This window comes from Vidua macroura, chromosome 18, assembly GCF_024509145.1.
Source record: "Vidua macroura isolate BioBank_ID:100142 chromosome 18, ASM2450914v1, whole genome shotgun sequence".
NCBI classification, from domain to species: Eukaryota; Metazoa; Chordata; class Aves; order Passeriformes; family Viduidae; genus Vidua; species Vidua macroura.
Genome location: NC_071588.1, coordinates 6,019,692 through 6,035,420, shown reverse-complemented (window position 1 = coordinate 6,035,420; position 15,729 = coordinate 6,019,692). Strand labels below are relative to the sequence as shown.

Genomic DNA, 15,729 nt, shown 5'->3' with positions numbered 1-15,729 from the left:
ATCCTGTGTGTGATCCCCTCCTGTGAGTCTTTCAGAGCTGTCAGAAAGTAACAGTGTGAAAATGCACAGGAACCTTCTCCCTTCTCTCTAGGCTATTTATAAAACCACTGTGAATTTACCAAGTTGGGGTTTTTAAACTCCAGAACCTCCAAGTAAATTGCAAAAAAATCACTTCTTTCCTAAGGCCTGGTGCAGTGACCCATGCAGGTGCATCCCCCCACCTGCACAGAGGGATGCTGTTGACCATGTGTGACTGCTTGTGTGAAGCAATGAAAGATGGAAAAAGGAAGGAATAAATGAATAAGTAAAGAACAAAAATTAATATACTAATAAATAATAAGATGTAGGGAAAGTGGTGGCCCATGCTTGGCTGAAAACAGTCCCTATCTGAAATAGCTGTAACAATAATACTTTTCAACTTTTTTAAGAACTATTATCATGTAACTGCTAAGACAAAAGGGATTAATCTTGGAGTGTCTGAAATAGATTACATTGCATCCAGTGAACCCTTGTTTAAATTGTTTTAATAAAGTGAAATAAGGAAACTCAGTGAAACTAATGAGCTGTTTTGGGAGGATGCTGTTTGATAACCCAGCTAACTCCCATGAAATCTATTGTTTATTAAAAAATCATGATCTTGTGTATTCCCCTGTTGGCTTTGCCCTTTTCTGAATTCCATAGATGGAAATATTTAAATAATTAAGCTAAGTGATTTTCTGTATTGACTATGAATAAGCAGTGCAGCAACAGACTGGGGCTACCTACTATGCCTATTGAAAGTATTTAGGGCTCTGCAGCTCTTTTTCAAACTCTTATTATTTTTTGAGTAAATAATGGTGGTTAGAGTGGTTAGAGCTGCAACATTCTTCTGATGGGGTGACTTTACACTGAAGCCAATGTCTGTTTGCCAAGAGAGGAAGATTTGAGAAAAAGCACCCAGCTGTTCTGGGAAATAAAAGGGAGACAGACACATTTGCAGGCTTGTGATAGTAAGGAAATGGATGGACACATAATGTCACCTTGTACTATGTTTTTAAAGGTGGCAGTTTCAGCACAAAATGGATAAATTGGGGGACTGTTAGGACAAATGGTGCTCTTCTCTCACTGTTCCCCAACCAGCTACTGAAGCTGATGAGAGTTATTATTATTAGCACCTAAACACAGGAAATTACAGCATCCAGACTTGGCTGACTCCTCTGTGGATCAGTTGCCCTTCATGAGCACAGGCTGAAGACACTCTAAATTCAGGGTAGATCATCTTTGCTGCTCCTGAACATCAAATGGTTTCTGTGACCTGTAGTACAGAGAGATGTTCCAATAGGAAGAGAAATTCAAGCAGTGCTTGAATGTGGTGGCAGGCAGGGGTCCCTTTAAGTGAGGGTCCCAAATTATGGCCCTGTGAGGAACTGCATGCTTTGCAAGCATCATGTGAGTTCCATTCCTAGTGGGAGCTACAGACACACTTAATTATTTAGAAAGGGATCATATAAACATTAAAAGCCTAGTTTATGATTTAACCTAATACAAGCAGTTTATGATGCATCTTTTTATAGTGAGTCATTAATCATTGCACTAAGGATCCCTCTCTTCCTCTGGTGCTCCAGTGATAAGGTGAATGAATTGCTGTTCTTTTTACTTTGTGCCCATCAGCTGTAATGGTGGGTGGGAAGAGATCAAGCATTTATTTTAAAAGATACTGCAGCAGAAATTAAGTTCTGCTTCCACCATTAAGAATCCAAACAAATTAAATTTAAAAAAAATATGTCACCACATTGATAACTGCAAGTAAAACTTTTCTTTTATGGCCAGCATCAGGCTGCTTTATTCTCAGTAGCACTGAGGCAGCATCAGCAGGTGTGTCCCAGGTAACTTTAGCCAGTTTTGTGGTCACTGTCAGTGGAATGTCTCTGGGAGCACAGAGCTCCCCAGAATTGAACAGAGCTGACCCCAGCCAGGATCCAGCTCAGACCCTGTGTGCTCTCTGCTGCTGTGATTTAGTTGGTGATGGAAGCCAAGCTGAAACCATGGGTTGTGTAAACAGAAATGCAGTCCCACTTCTGGCTTACACAAGTACTGTGTGTACTGTAAAAAAATCATGATGCAGATGCACCAAAATCTCTTTATAAGGAAATGAAGCTCGTTACCTAATGGACTTCCATACACAGGCAAATCATTATACTTTCCAAACTTATGTTATATGCCCTGCCTTTACTTCCTTTAAAAATAGATGAACTACATTTTTTCCGAGCAAAAATGCTAATGGTAGATTGTTGAGTAGTGAATTTTTGACCTCATTTTATTACCTTTAGCTAAAGAGATTTAGATTCCTTTGAGCAGTCAGTGTTTTAAATGCAGATTCCAGACTGGTATGCTGTAATAAAAATGTCACAAGGTTTATGTATAGCAAACTTTAATTCTGAATTCTGGACAATGCTTTTTGCTCTGTGTGATTCATGAGGCCAGATCCCTAGTCTTAGAGCTAAATAGAAACTCAGTTCTGGTGAGTTACTCAAATTTCCAGCATTTTTTCACACGTGCTGTGGTAAAATACAAGTGAAAATTGTACAAAAAATAGAGGTCAATCAAAGTGTCTTATTATGGTGAATCTGAAAATCCTTCATTTTTATTCTGACCCTTCCCAAGCTGTAATTTTTAGTATAAATTAATTCAGTTTTGACTTCAAAGTCTTAAACCCTTTTAGTTCAAAAACATTTAATCATTTAAACGATGTTAACAAAACCCCACAGTTGCTGACATCTGAAAAAGTAGTGTGCTCTGTCCTTAGACATGCCTATTCACACTGGAGTGCAATAAATCAGCATTTTCAGCATGAAGTTAAATGCTATTAAAATGTTTCTGAGCAGTTCACACTGCCTAAGCAAAATCCTGGTAAGTGATGTAATCTCTGTTATTGGAAGTTGCCCCAGTGCTTAGGCTGCAAAGATCTCAGTGATAAATCTCCCAGGTCTCACCCTCCAGATAAAGTGTGTAAGTAAAGGTGTCCCCTTTTTCCATCTCCAGTTTAATTTAGCAGTTTCATAGCTATTTCCTCAGGTAAAAGAATGCTAAGCTTGTGGAGCCAAGCATCAAGAGCTCATGAAAGGATTGAAGTCGTGGTGCCTGGATTCCATGAATTCCCTGGTTTCCATGAATTCCCTGGATTCCACAAATTCCCAGCTCCCTTCCCTCTGCAGAGCAGGAACTGGAGCAGCTGGTTCTGTGCTGATGTGCATTAGTGATGAGCCAGGCCCTCAGCACATCCAAGGGTTCAGCATCTCCTAATTCCACTGGAGCTGCACAGATTCCAGCAGTTCTGGAAAAGGAGACTTTGTGGCAAAGGAAGGAGCCCCTGCAGGTGTTAAACCCCAGCCTGCTGAGCCCTGGAGTGTCCAAAACCACCCAGAGTCACCAAAAACCACCCAGAGTCACCACTGGTGGTTGCCCACGTGCAGTGGCCAGTTCCATGGGCTGCAGAGGGCAATATCTGTGCTCACAGCTGGGAGGGAGCTATCAGCAGTGCCAGGGACCCTGATCCCAGCTCTGAGGTCAGATCCTACCCCAAAACAGATCCAGGGAGATGGTGGGAAAGCAGGTGAGGACAGGCTGAGTCCAGTGATAACCAGCACTGGGGACAGAGTTCAAATGTCTGACCTCAGCCACATTTCAAACCAGAGGGTTTCCTCTGTAAAGGGTCTTCCCCACATGAAAGAACAGGATGTGCAAACAGTGTAAAGCAAAGCCAAACAGCTAAAACGTGGCCTGGGCCTCTTCTGATGAAGTTAAGAGTACTTGGGTTTTTCTCTGACCAGATTATTAATTTAGTCTTAATTGTACTTTTAATGGGATGTATGATCCTGGTTTTGGAGACAACACCCAAATCCCTACCTGTCTTCAATTACTTTGAACCATATCTTTTATTTTCTTTCTTATTTTCTTCATTACTTTTCTTTTTATTAAAATAAGGATAACTTTAAGCTTGCATGAGAAACAGTGGTTTCATCAGAACACAGCACAGTGGTGCTCTAGCATGGAACTGCCAGCACACTACAGGACTGGAGCTTGTGAGTACCCTTAAAAACACTCTCTAAAGTAGGAGCATTGGAAATAGCTCAGAAAAGAGCATCTGGCCATTTGGCTCCAGTATCACATCATGCTCCATCAAGTGTAACATTTTATGTTACAAACTCTTTCATGTACCAGGACATTATCAAAGCACAGGGCTGGAAATTTCAGAAAGAGAACAGCAAAAGAACTGAGGGTAAAAAATGCTTCCTTAGTCTTTGTCACTTTCTTCTCAGCCCCTTTCCTGCAGGTTTGATCTCAGTCTAACATGTGTTCCTCTTCAGAGGCAAGTGTGAACTGGATGAGAGAGAGAGGGGGGGAAAATGAAGAGGAGAGTGTTAATTGAGATTGAAATAGGTTTCACTTGCCTAATGATGAGTCTGAACCAAACACTAGAGATGAGCTACAGCTGTTCAGAAACTTTCTGATACAACATATTTTGTGTTGCAAAATAACAGCTCGTCCAGAACTCCAAATGGTCTGTAGAACTCTAAATTTTGATGCTGATTACTGAAAGCTTGGCTTGGGCTGTTTTGTGCCCAGAGGTGCCCAACTGTCCATCTTTAGCTTGGTCCCAGCACACCTGGCAAAAGATTTTTTTGAGTTTTTCTGGAACCATTTTGAATCTCTCTCAGAACTCTTAAAAAAAAAAAAAAAACAGTTCTGTGGAATGCATCCTTTTTTCACACACACAAAAAAAAAAAAAAAAACAAGATATGAAAGTGATCCAGAATACCAGCTGTTCCCACAGAGAGGGGATGCCCCTTTCCTAATTGACTTTTTGAGTAGCTCCCCAGTTGTTTTTCATTTTTTGGGGGATAAGAGGTCTAATCAGGAATCTCTAGGAAGTATAAAAGGCTCTTAAGATGGGAGGAGTCCTCTCAACCCATATTTCTGCAGTTGGAGTAAAGATTTGGCTTGGAGCAGTGTCCTGTGTGGTTGTCCCAGCCCAGCCCAGCAGCCTGGCTAGGTTCTGGAGGAGCAGCCAGTGGATGTGTGGGTCACAGCCCAAACTGCTTCCCTTGGCAGTGACCAGGGCTAATGTGTGGTTGTGTTGGTTTCCCCAGGTACCTCCAGGTGAATGACTTCATTTGGGAAAAGTCTTCCCAGCCTTAGGACTGAGTTCCTCCAGGCTGAGTGCAGGTCTGGAGGTGGGGTTGTAGATATTTTAATGTACAGCTGGGGTGTTACCCTTGCAGGAGTGTTCAGTTCACCATAATTTATGATGTTAAACCTATAAATCATCACCACTGGCAAGTGGAAGTTTTTTTGTCATGGAAGCATGAGGGTAACAGAGGTGATCTTTGAATTGTAGGCTTGGAGGGTTAAGAGTTGTGGGGCCTAGGTTTGCTTGGCTCTGTTTTAATTCTGCCTGGAAGACTTTGCGAGGTGATGTGACATTTTCTTGCTGTACCTTTTTTGGGCTGCTAAAGAAATCTCTAACTGACTAATAATTATCCTTGCAGTAGTGTCACCTGAATAAGGCAGAGCATGTTGAGCTGACCTGTGTGACAGATACCTCTGAGCTGAGGAGCAGGAGCAGGGAAGGAATAATGCATGTAGCTGTGTTGTTGGATAAAGGTCCACTCCTTGGTGCCAAATTTATCATTATCTGCATTGTGTGTAACACATGGAAAAAAGGCAGCTTAACACTGTGCTTGAAAGAGCATTTTGTGTAGAAGACAGCAGCAAATTAGCCAGCAGTGAGAGAGGAGTTGGTGCTTCTCCCCCAAAGAGCTCCCAGAGGAGTGAGACCTGGCACCACCTCTTAGAGGAGCCAGGAAACCAGATCCTTATCTGGCTGAGCACAGACAGAAAAAAAACTTCATTAAAATACTTACAGCCACAAAATTTCAAGATGCTCTTTAATTTTGTTTTCTACACAGGAAAAAAAAAAAAAAAGGGAAACAAGTTGGCTGAAATGTTTTATTAGCATGTTTATTGTAACACAGCTCTGCGTGTAGCTTCACTGCTTGTGTGCTGCAGCCAGTCTAGATTCACATAGATAAATTCCCTCTGCATCCTCATATGTCATTGTTCCTCTTCCATGAATATCAGATTAGATTTCATGGCAGTGTTAGACATATATTTAATGTGCACAAAAGCATTGGTCAAAATGCCAATTGCTTTCCATTGGTAGCTTTCTTTCAAAATAATGGAAAGGTGTTAGCTATTTAAAAGAGAGAGAAAACAAACACAAAATGACACAACTATCATTTCTATTTGTATTCTAGGGTTAGAAAAAGCAGATCTCACTGAAAAATCATATTTAATATGACATACAGAATTTATAGCATGAGAAATGCAGCCAAGGAGAACCCAGAGAAGCAACAAAATCCATTTGCAAAATCTGTTTTGGGTGCAACTGCATATCACATAGTCAAGTGTTTTGACTGTGATAAAATAATTTATTCACGTGTTTTAGTAAAACTCTAGCTGCATATTTCTACCTAAAGTGCCACTTAGATTTCCTCTGTGTCTCTGAGAGAATTTCATTTGCACAAATACCTTCCTATCAGAAGAAAAGCAAATGAGTCAGAAACCTCAGAGCAGGTCCTGTCTGTAATTCCTGGCATGCTCTGAGGAAGCAGATAAATGAGTTTGGTTGCATTTAACCAGGGGGAAACTGAGGCAGAAGGCTCCAAAGATGTCCTCATGGGATGTCTGAGAGTCATCTGATTGTAGAGCCAGGCTGAAACTATTTAAAACAAACTTTATTGTATTTCTCTACTAATTGGTCTTAATTCAAAACCTGAAATGATTACTGGAGGTTACAGCACCTGCATACATTATAAGAATTGCATTTGAAATTCCTGTGCTCCTTTAGGGCCTGATTGAGTGAAGAAAGGACAAGTGTGATGGACTTCAGAAGGAATGAGTGAATCCTAATTTCTGGGTCTGAGTAGGAGTGTGAGAGCACATCCAAAGCAATCCTTTTGAGATCTGTTTTTCCCATTCCTGTTTCCAGCTGTGTTGCCACGTTGTGGTGACAGGTTCCTGGTGGCTTGCAGAGTTTCTGATAGATCTTCTGTGGCCAGCTCACCCTCACTGTCCCTGATGCCCCAGGGGGGAGAGGTGGTGTCGTTTTCTGTCTCTGCCTCCCCTCCACTTGCCAAGAGCAGCCCTTGGGGCCAGTCTGGCAGCAGTCTGCTGAGGACAGTGTGGCAGCACCACATCACAGGCATCCTGCCTGTGCACACACGTCATATTCCTTCTTCTCTCCCTTCCCTCACCCTTCTTATCCCTCATCAAGAAATCCATTGGCTCCCAAACACTTGTACTGCAGGAATGTGGAGTCTCAAGCTGTGATGCCTTGGAATGGCTGCCTAGAACAGAGGCTAGACAGAGCTGGGAGGACAAGGTGGGTATTTATCAAAGGCCTTCAAAAGATACACCCTGGGCAGCCAAAAGCCTTGCAGAGGCTACACCCAAGATGGGCAATGGTCACAAGATTTTCAGGCAGATATAAATGTGGTCTATTTGCATATCAGGCATTAATCCTCCAATTAGAGCTTCAGGTAATGAAGTCATATTCTCCTAGTTTGCTCCTTCCCTGATTTACTTCTGTCTATACTTTTCAGGGCCTGAGGCTGCCCCAAAATGAGCACTAGTCCATGATCTGTACTTACTTATAAACATGTATACACATACTTATATGCACAAACATGCAGATGAGTTATCAAGATGGGGAAACAGAATGTGTGCATGTCCTTGGATCACAGGCTCAGAGGAATTGTTTTGTCTAACTAAAATGTGAAGACAATTAACTACACTTCCTATGGAGTTTAGAGCTAGGCACTGATGCAGTGTAGGATTTGAAAAATACGAAATCTAAAATCTTAAGGCATCAGCTGCACTGGTGCATGTGTTGGGCTGGCTGGTGGGTCTGTGACCACTGAGCTGTGAATGGAGCTGTATTCCTACCCTCTGTCTGTGGCTCAGCCTGTCCTGCTGCTGGCCCGAGCGTCTGCTGCCCTGACATCATGCCTGTAGCCAAGAGGCGCCGATCTGCCAGACCCCGCGAGCCTCAGAGAGCTGCTGACAGCTCAGCTCCAGTTAGCTGCAGTTCAAGGTCAAACAGGACTTTAAAATATGAATAAATGTCAGGGTTTGCTGGCACATCGATCTCAGTCTTTTTGATTACTGCCAGATCGCATGAATAAATTAGCCTTGACAGGTGCGATAAATTGTATAGACTACTGATCTCAAACAGTAAATGTTAGAGAAGGACGTGGAAGGCCTGGAGGGGAAAATACCCTCTGCAGATGCTTGCATTAAATGAGGTGAGCTTTGATACAGTGCTCAGGGGGTGATCTTCAGGCAGAAGGAGGCCTTTTGTTCATTTGAGATTCTGTGCCAAGCCAGGGCACATCTCTGACTGTGGTATTGATTTCCTTTGTCAGAAGGAGGTTGGGTTGCTGTGTGCTGTGAAGAGAGAGAGCTCTGGTGCCTGTCCCACCCACTGCCCTCCCACCCTTCCAGGGGTGTTAAAATGACCTGGGCTCAGGCCTTCTGGGTCCCAAACAGCAAGCAGGTCTCTAACTACAGTAAAACAGAAGTAGAAGGCATTGGAAGAGTCTCTTGATATGTTGTCATACTGTGCTGAACACTGTCAAGCCACAACTGAATTCTGCATGTCAGATCTTGGCTTGGCAGGGTCTTTTTACTTAGAAACCAATGCTGATATTTACAGAAACTCACATGACACAGAGTACATGCTTTCTTTCTCTGTGATTTTCTGTAAAACATAACTGGGATGCTTCATTTCCATCTTATGTATGAATATTAGCAATGCAAATCACTAGGTAATTTTATTTTTAATAAGAGGTTTTTCTCTTTTGTTGATTGCTATATGAGCATGTGAAAAGAATTTGAGGATAGGGTGGGAGTTTTTTGCTCCTATTTCATATATCTCCACCTAAGAACTTTCAGTTTTCTTCAATCTACAATCAAATATTGTAATCCTCCCCAACATCAGATGCATCACAAAGCCAGATTTTTTGTCACAGACATGTCAACTTGTTCTTTTACTGATATCCTTTAATTAAGCATGCCCTCTTTCTGCAGCATCATGCACACATTCTGTCTCCCCATCTTGATAACTCATCTGTGTGTTTGTGTATGTAAGTCTGTGTATACATATTTATATGTTAGTAGAGATCATGGACTAGTGCTCATTTTGGGCCATTCTTCCTCACAAGGGCTTCTGTGAAATACTTGGATTTATGCTGAGACGCTGAGCTTCATAGTACAGCTAATCTGAAATGCACAATTTCAAGTGCAGAAGCATTTTTCTCTCCAAAAGCAGAAAGATATGGATGTGCTGTATTTTGTAGCAAAAGAATTAAAGAGAGAAACTTTGGGTTTGCCTCAATTGATTTTACAAAATGAAAGCAGAACAGAGTCTAAATTCAGTGGATTTTAAATTTTCATTGTGAGTGTTCTGCATAGCTCCATTGTCTTAACTAGAAATATACAGCCACCAGTTTTGTACATAAATTGTCCCCTTAGTACACATAATCAATAACATATGTATAATCTAAAAGAGACTCTTACAAATCTGTTGTTTATGTGCCAAAATGTTTGCGTGCTCTGATGAACTGATACATCTTCAATACATGTGTAGTGTTAGAATGGAAGGAGTTACTAAAAGGGATTTTTACCTGTATAGAACTGCCTTTTTTCATATAAAAAGAAGGTGGGGTAGACAGAGATCAAGACAGAAAAGGCTGGGAAGAAGAAAGGGCCTTTCCTAATACAAGATCTTCACCAGATGGATGGTATCCTGCACTCACAGGGCTAAGGATGCTGTTAAGAACAGTGATGAGAGAATGGGGTGTGTGACAGAAAGGAGGGTCAGCCGTGGTGCTGAGTGGGAGGAAGCAAATTGCCTAGCAAGAAGGATTTTGAGAATCATAGAGGAGCTCTGGGAAGATTAGCCAATGCAAGCAGGTGTCTCCAAGCCTCAAAATGTGTGCTTTTCTGATTACTGGTATTAGAGGGAAAAAAAAACCAAAATGTTTACAAAGCAATAGGGAGGAGGATGAAGATTATATTTTGAGGGTCAGGGAAGTATTGTGCCAGACTTAGGAACTGCAGAAAAAAAAATGCTGTTGAACTAAATAGATAAGAGAGAAGCATTAGTATTGCTAGAACTGGGGCTTCTTGAACACATGCCAAATGAAACATGGAGGGATTTGCTCCTAAAAGTCAAATGATCTTCAGTCAAAAGGCTGCAGAGATTATTAAGGATATTTTTTTGCTTTCCTACAAAAGTGCTTGCCTGTTTCCACTCATAATATCCATTATTTTTCTGATTTGGGGTCAGGGTAGCAGAGTGGGACATGGCTCTGATTCTGTGTCAAACCAAGCTTTGCCAGGAACCTTGTGAGAGGAGAGGTGGAGTTTTGGTAAAGTCAGTTTAGAAACTACCTGTGGTAGTACTAACTGCTTGAAATGAACCTGGCCCATCCCTGCAGGGGATGGAGTTGTAGATAATAGATCATGGAGCCAAGCCCAGTGTTCTTCAGTGAGCACCCTCAATGTTAAGCCAGACCTGGTATAAACTGAATCAGTCCATTGACTTTCCTACTTTACCTTGCCTCCTCCTTCCCATCTCCTCCCTAGGCCATTTCTTAACTTGAGGGTCAATGTGTTTTGCTCCTGGGGTTGTGCTGAGGTGTTCCCTGGGCCGCAGCAGAAGTGGGAAGGGATGTTGGAAAGCTGCATTCAGACCCAGGCTGGTGTCACTGTGTGCTCAGTAGCATTGTAGGTGCTTTCATTTGTACAGGTTACTCATGGTTGTCTCCAGCTGGAAGCACAGCAAAAATAATTGCTGAGGGAAATGTGGTTCATTTTTCTCTTTCCTCATTAATCCCTATTCCGTATCTCTTCAGGAAGATGCAGTGATGTGTCTGTCTGCTATAACTTACTTTCTCTCCCTCTGCCTATTTTAATTAGGCACAGCCCTGTTGTCCATCTTACTGGAGCAACGTTTCCTGTCATGTCAAATGTCAAAGGCAGTTCCTACATGAAAATATAGCAAATTCTTACACTTATTAAGATGTTTTTTTTAGATCTTTACACAAAATTTTGTCATTCTGCATACCTTGTGGGGCATTTTTTTCTGGAGTCTAGATGTGAAGGGCTGACTGTCAGCCACATCCCTATTTATCCCTAGGTGCTTTCACAACAGTCTCTGGGCTAAACACAGATCTGCTGTCAGTTCTGCCTGGTAGTGTTTCAACATACAGAACCAAAGCAGGGCTGAGGAAGGTGTAGATGTAACCAGGCTGGTTGTGTGACAGGCACCAGCTTGGCAACCATGACAATGAGATGCAGAGGGAGGTACATGTTTGACTTTGCTCAGTTCTCAGCCCTGGCAGGCAGGTGAGGTGTGCAAGCAGCACTCATTAAATCCTCCCTAAGGCAGTCATGGAGGTTTGGATATCTTTTGCATTTTGCATGTGGAGCTGGCAACAAGGGAAGTGTTTTGTGGGGATGGTGGAGATGAGGCACTGAAGTGTGTGAGACAAATGCCCAGGACCAAATCATCCCGAGCTGTCCAAGGGCTGTGTTGAAAATTCATACCATTTTCCCACCTTGGTTCAGCTTTCTTCCCAGTCTTAAATCCTTTCTTTCTGGCAAGTCTTTAGACTTTTTCTCCACCTTCTGTCTCCTGCCTTTGCCAATGTATCTCATTCTATTTCATCACTCTCCTGTCCCTCCCTCCGCCTTTCCTGGCTCGGCTCCACCAGACCTTAATGTTCCACATTCTCCTCTAGCTGTGCCAGTGACTTATGAGCTCAGTGCTGCTGTGGACACCAGACCTCTTAAGTACCTTAGCAACTCCCAGGAAAGCTCATAAATGTCTTTCACAATGGATGTTCAAAGTAAGAGAAGTGTTAGAGGTTTGAGGAGTTTCTTGCCTAATAGGAGAAGCCTAGACTAGATGAGAAGGGGAAAACCTTCTCAGGTTACCATTACTTAGGGTAGAAAAATATAGATGCCTTTTCAATTGCAAGAACAGCTAACCAGATGTCCTGTCTATGACAGGAAGTGAGAATGTAAAGGGAATGTTTTCATTTGAGCAGAAATTAATTCAGAGGAAAAATAGAAGAGGCTTATGTTTTGTAGGGAAATTAGCCTTTGTTGATCATAGAGCTTTCTTTTGACATCCCCTCTGACTGTAGAAAGATAGTGGGGAAAAGACTTCTAGAGGTGTTATGCATTTGAAAGTAAAATTTGAAATAGTGACCTCAGGAAATGAACACAGAGGTGAAGGTAAATAGAATCTGATTAATGAGTTGAAGGAGGGCCGGACTTGGATGCACAGGGAGAAGTCTCTGAAACCCTCAAGGTCTCAAGAATGAATCCTGTTCTGAGGTTTGTCTGCTGTATCCTTGTTATCTCTTGTACCTCTGTTATCTCTTGCCTGATTGTCTCTTCTGCTCCTTTGGTCTCTCTTTCTCTGTGTGGCTGCTTGTTTTTTAATGCTGCCTTCTTTCTTTTCATCCACTCATTCCCCTCAGGTAGTTGGACAAAGTAGCTCAGAATTATCTCATGCTAATGAGAATCCAATGCTGCCTTTCTCCCACTTGATGAAAACAGACCTTGAGGCCCCACACTGCACAAGGAGCAGATTGCATAATATGGACACAGTTTTAGTACAAAAACAATCATGGGGTGTAGAAATGGAACAGAAAACAAATTTTAAATCTTTACAGTGCCTTGTATCATTAAATCCTGGAAATTTGGGCTGGGGGAATCCCTCTTAATGTCCAGGGCAGCCAAATTGTTTCAGGGATGGTTTTAATGCTAATAACTGCTGGATATCATAGACAGGTTGTTTTGGTTGATTAATTTGGATGTTTCAGCTTATGTGCATGAGTATTCCCAAACTAGTCGGGGGTTTTGCCAATAACTTGGCTGTGGTGGCATCAAGCTGTGGCTGACACTAACTGTGCCAGCTGATGAATTTTGATCCAGTCAGTCTTTTCTCTCACTTTGAACCAAAACATCAAAGTACCTATTTTTTTTTTTTTAAGCAATCACCTGTGGATTTCTATTGGTTTGCATCAGTAAAATGTTACTGGAGGGTGTCTCAGGGAGCAGTTCCTGTGGATGTTCAATGCCACATGATTTGAACACCCTATCAAAGAGGTGTGCACACGCATCAGCCTGCATGGAAGGCTGTGTTTTCACTGAATGGTCATGGTGGAGGTTAAATGAGTGAGCCCATGCACACACTGCAATATTGCTGAAATTCAAATGGCCAAATCCAATCTAAAGGATTGGTGTAATCAGTCTGAGAGACACTACCTAGTGTCTGCAGTTATGCTTTTGTTTCATGTGTATTTAGGAGGCGACTCCTCTGGGTGTCTGTCTTAATGGGTTTTGGCTTCTGGAGAACATAAGCCTTACGTTTCAGGGGAACCTAACTCTCTATCAACTTGACTGCCCAACAATAGGAGCACTCTGTCACTGGTGTTTCTTAATGATTGACAGTCAGGAAGGCACTCTAGACTGACAACTTAACACTTTTCTACATATCCTTTAGCTAGGTTCAAGTGACATCCATGTGTTGGCTCCAGACAGTAATTTGTAAGACTCTGTCTACATCTCAGACTAGTGCCAGATGAAGCATTAGGTGTCATCAGCTGTGACAACGTGGTATCCAGATTTCCAGCCCAAATCTGGGCTGGAATGTGGTGTATGTTCTGCTGTATGTAGGCATCAAGAACCAAGGAAACTGATAAATTGTTGTTGGGGTTCATTTTCAGAGTAGTGTCTGGGCAATTCCGTTAATATTAATAGGAATTTAGCAGATAAATCTCCTTGAATAACTTTTAGAAAATTTACCCTTAATGTGCCTTACATTTCAATAGGCTGAGCTATGTTTTGAAATTCCATTTGAGAAGGGTAAAGTGATTGATATAATAACAAGGGATATGCAAAAAACAGTGGGATGCATATTTCTGTGTGACACTAAAGACTTACAGTACTTTTAAATCAGAGCATCCTGGAATACTATTAATGAAATCCCCTTTAACCTTAAAGAGTAATTTTTACTAAGTGATCCACAGGGGATTTGGCTGTTAAATTTCCATTAACAGTAATGGGATTCACAGTATTACAAAGCAAGTTCCCCACTAGCCATGCTGAAATTCTACCCCCTGCAGCAATTAATCATGCCCGTTGGGCTCGTTAATGGAAATATGGAGCAAATTATCTGGCTAATCATGATCTGTGATCAATTGGCTCTCCTGCAATAATTGATTGCCAACAAATCAAAGCCAACTCACAGCTTTTGTAGCCAAGTGACAACAGGACACAGGGGTGTCCCTGTCACAGGTGAAAATGCCAAGGCAGCTGCAGCCCATGGAGATCACAAACCAAGGCCTGCAAACAGATGTTCCTCCTTGGATTTTCCTGTCTTCCATCTCCTGGGTAACACTTTTCCAGCAGTCCTGCAGGGGCTTCCTACTTTGCCCTGGGTGTAGCGGTCTCCTCTTTTTTTTCCCCCCCTTTTTTTTTTTCATGCTTGGTTAAATCTAAGCCACTTAGTTAATTGGTTTGAGGGCCTTTTTCCTCACTAGCATTCTGTGAAGGCTTCACATTCTGCCAGAATGTACCTTTAGCTGGGCTGCAGACTCAACTCTTGAGGCTATTTTTTGATACACATGATGGTATTATGGTTAAGCTAACTGGCAAACATGCAAATCCAGGAGTACCATGCAAAATCAATAGCATTTCTTCAGGCAGCAGCCCACTAATTTATAGCCACACTGCATGACTCTGTCGTTTTCCTAATGAATTCTCCAGTGTGCAGGGGTGCACTAAACAACAAAGATAAATACTGGTGTGCAGAGGAGCATAATGCAGATTTATAGCCATAACAGCACACAGAGTACAGATGTTTTGCATGCAACCAAGATTGCTTTATGAGCTTTTGTAAGTAGGGGTATCTGTATTGTAACTAAGGACTGTTTTTCAATGGAACTTGAAATTAATAAAGCAACAGGAATCTTCCTAAAATACATTTTGGCACCATCCCAGCAGCAGTGACTTCTGCATGCCCCCCATGTGGTTCAGCTCTTACTGAGAGCTGTCTGATGGCAGAGGCTGGGTGCTAAAAAGGGAGAATCCTTAAGATCACCTGAGCAGCTGTGACACAAATGTCATTGAAAAAGGACACTTACAGGAGCACAAGGCAAATCTTAAAGTCTTTCCCAGAATGTGCATTAGGTTAGCCAGGCACCCACACAATGAAGAGCTTTTCATTGCCCACTCTCTCATTTGGCACAGAAACATTTACTGCCTTGTTATTAATTTTTATATATTCGCGAGCTTTTTTCTGTGGAAATCTTGATTTTGTTTTTCTTCTTGCTGGGGAAAATAAACCAAACTGCTTCTGTTGTTCTGTGTTTCTGTGGGGAGCTTTACTAATGTACATAATATGCAACAGCTGATGGCAAGTGATAAGTTGCTGATACCACAGGGAGCTCTGGAATGAGTGGTTTACAAAGCCGAGTAAGTAATAAAAGTCCATAAACAAGACACTCCATGGAGCATCAGAGTGACAGAATTTTGGCTCCAAGATTGAGGCTGTTTGGCTGGTATTGGAAATCCATATAACATCCTTCCCTCCTGGCATCTGCTACTTTG

At 42.0% G+C, this 15,729-nt stretch overlaps 1 protein-coding gene across 13 annotated transcripts in view; it reads left to right on the top strand.

The window, feature by feature from the left end:
- GALNT9 (polypeptide N-acetylgalactosaminyltransferase 9) overlaps positions 1-15,729 on the top strand; it is a 132,346-nt gene that overhangs the window by 67,519 nt on the left and 49,098 nt on the right. The window contains exons 1-2 of one of the 13 annotated variants that reach the window (XM_053993962.1): positions 4,030-4,061; positions 7,316-7,423. The exons of the other annotated variants lie outside the window; for them this stretch is intronic. The gene's annotated coding sequence lies outside the window, so the exon portion shown is untranslated. Of the gene's footprint in view, positions 1-4,029; positions 4,062-7,315; positions 7,424-15,729 lie in introns of those variants that run through there. 13 annotated transcript variants of the gene reach the window in all.